The sequence below is a fragment of the Delphinus delphis genome, chromosome 7 (genome assembly GCF_949987515.2).
Source record: "Delphinus delphis chromosome 7, mDelDel1.2, whole genome shotgun sequence".
Taxonomy (NCBI): domain Eukaryota; kingdom Metazoa; phylum Chordata; class Mammalia; order Artiodactyla; family Delphinidae; genus Delphinus; species Delphinus delphis.
In genome coordinates, this window is record NC_082689.1 from 8,149,884 (window position 1) to 8,153,933 (window position 4,050).

Sequence of the window (4,050 nt, forward strand, 5' to 3'; positions counted from 1 at the left end):
CACTATACCCACTATACCCACTATACCCACTACACCCACTATACCCACTATACCCACTACACCCACTATACCCACTATACCCACTACACCCACTATACCCACTATACCCACTATACCCACTACACCAACTATACCCACTATACCCACTATACCCACTATACCCACTATACCCACTACACCAACTATACCCACTATGCCCACTATACCCACTATACCCACTATACCCACTACACCCACTATACCCACTATACCCACTATACCCACTACACCCACTATACCCACTATACCCACTATACCCACTATACCCACTACACCAACTATACCCACTATACCCACTATACCCACTATACCCACTACACCAACTATACCCACTATACCCACTATACCCACTATACCCACTATACCCACTACACCAACTATACCCACTATAACCACTACACCAACTATACCCACTATACCCACTATACCCACTATACCCACTACACCCACTACACCCACTATACCCACTATACCCACTATACCCACTACACCCACTATACCCACTATACCCACTACACCAACTATACCCACTATACCCACTATACCCACTATACCCACTACACCAACTATACCCACTATACCCACTATACCCACTACACCAACTATACCCACTATGCCCACTATACCCACTATACCCACTACACCAACTATACCCACTATACCCACTATACCCACTATACCCACTACACCAACTATACCCACTATACCCACTATACCCACTATACCCACTACACCAACTATACCCACTATACCCACTACACCAACTATACCCACTATACCCACTATACCCACTATACCCACTATACCCACTACATCAACTATACCCACTATACCCACTATACCCACTATACCCACTATACCCACTACACCAACTATACCCACTATACCCACTATACCCACTATACCCACTACACCAACTATACCCACTATACCCACTATACCCACTACACCAACGATACCCACTATACCCACTATACCCACTATACCCACTATACCCACTACACCAACTATACCCACTATACCCACTATACCCACTATACCCACTATACCCACTACACCAACTATACCCACTATACCCACTATACCCACTATACCCACTATACCCACTACACCAACTATACCCACTATACCCACTATACCCACTACACCCACTATACCCACTATACCCACTATACCCACTACACCCACTACACCCACTATACCCACTATACCCACTATACCCACTACACCCACTACACCCACTATACCCACTATACCCACTATACCCACTACACCCACTATACCCACTATACCCACTACACCAACTATACCCACTATACCCACTATACCCACTATACCCACTACACCAACTATACCCACTATACCCACTATACCCACTATACCCACTACACCAACTATACCCACTATGCCCACTATACCCACTATGCCCACTATGCCCACTATACCCACTATACCCACTACACCAACTATACCCACTATACCCACTATACCCACTATACCCACTACACCAACTATACCCACTATACCCACTATACCCACTATACCCACTACACCAACTATACCCACTATACCCACTACACCAACTATACCCACTATACCCACTATACCCACTATACCCACTATACCCACTACATCAACTATACCCACTATACCCACTATACCCACTACACCAACTATACCCACTATACCCACTATACCCACTATACCCACTACACCAACTATACCCACTATACCCACTATACCCACTACACCAACGATACCCACTATACCCACTATACCCACTATACCCACTACACCCACTATACCCACTATACCCACTATACCCACTATACCCACTACACCAACTATACCCACTATACCCACTATACCCACTATACCCACTATACCCACTACACCAACTATACCCACTATACCCACTATACCCACTACACCCACTATACCCACTATACCCACTATACCCACTACACCCACTACACCCACTATACCCACTATACCCACTATACCCACTACACCAACTATACCCACTATACCCACTATATCCACTATACCCACTACACCAACTATACCCACTATACCCACTATACCCACTACACCAACTATACCCACTATACCCACTATACCCACTATACCCACTACACCCACTATACCCACTATACCCACTACACCCACTATACCCACTGTACCCACTATACCCACTATACCCACTACACCCACTACACCCACTATACCCACTATACCCACTACACCAACTATACCCACTATACCCACTATACCCACTATACCCACTATACCCACTATACCCACTACACCAACTATACCCACTATACCCACTATACCCACTATACCCACTACACCAACTATACCCACTATACCCACTACACCAACTATACCCACTACACCCACTATACCCACTATACCCACTATACCCACTATAACCACTACACCAACTATACCCACTATACCCACTATACCCACTATACCCACTACACCCACTATACCCACTATACCCACTACACCCACTATACCCACTATACCCACTACACCCACTATACCCACTATACCCACTATACCCACTACACCAACTATACCCACTATACCCACTATACCCACTATACCCACTATACCCACTACACCAACTATACCCACTATGCCCACTATACCCACTATACCCACTATACCCACTACACCCACTATACCCACTATACCCACTATACCCACTACACCCACTATACCCACTATACCCACTATACCCACTATACCCACTATACCCACTACACCAACTATACCCACTATACCCACTACACCAACTATACCCACTATACCCACTATACCCACTATACCCACTATACCCACTATACCCACTACACCCACTATACCCACTATAACCACTACACCAACTATACCCACTATACCCACTATACCCACTATACCCACTACACCCACTACACCCACTATACCCACTACACCCACTACACCCACTATACCCACTATACCCACTATACCCACTACACCAACTATACCCACTATACCCACTATACCCACTACACCAACTATACCCACTATACCCACTATACCCACTACACCAACTATACCCACTATGCCCACTATACCCACTATACCCACTACACCAACTATACCCACTATACCCACTATACCCACTATACCCACTACACCAACTATACCCACTATACCCACTATACCCACTATACCCACTACACCAACTATACCCACTATACCCACTACACCAACTATACCCACTATACCCACTATACCCACTATACCCACTATACCCACTACATCAACTATACCCACTCTACCCACTATACCCACTATACCCACTATACCCACTACACCAACTATACCCACTATACCCACTATACCCACTATACCCACTACACCAACTATACCCACTATACCCACTATACCCACTACACCAACGATACCCACTATACCCACTATACCCACTATACCCACTATACCCACTACACCAACTATACCCACTATACCCACTATACCCACTATACCCACTACACCAACTATACCCACTATACCCACTATACCCACTATACCCACTATACCCACTACACCAACTATACCCACTATACCCACTATACCCACTATACCCACTACACCAACTATACCCACTATACCCACTATACCCACTACACCAACTATACCCACTATACCCACTATACCCACTACACCCACCACACCCACTATACCCACTATACCCACTATACCCACTATACCCACTCAAGAAAAGAGACGTTATAAAATTTACAATTAGAAAAACTCAGAAGTGAGACGACAAACTTAGGACAAACTCAGAAATAAAGAATCAGAAGAAACCAAAGAGTGAATCAAACGATGCCTCATGAGAAATAGAATGTGAAAAGTAGAAAATATTTTAAATCCAAAAGAACACAGAAAGGGATTTAAGAGAAAATGATAAATATTGGAAATAGGCAGAGGAGTTCTGAAAATGAAATTCCTAGCAAGGGAACCAAACAA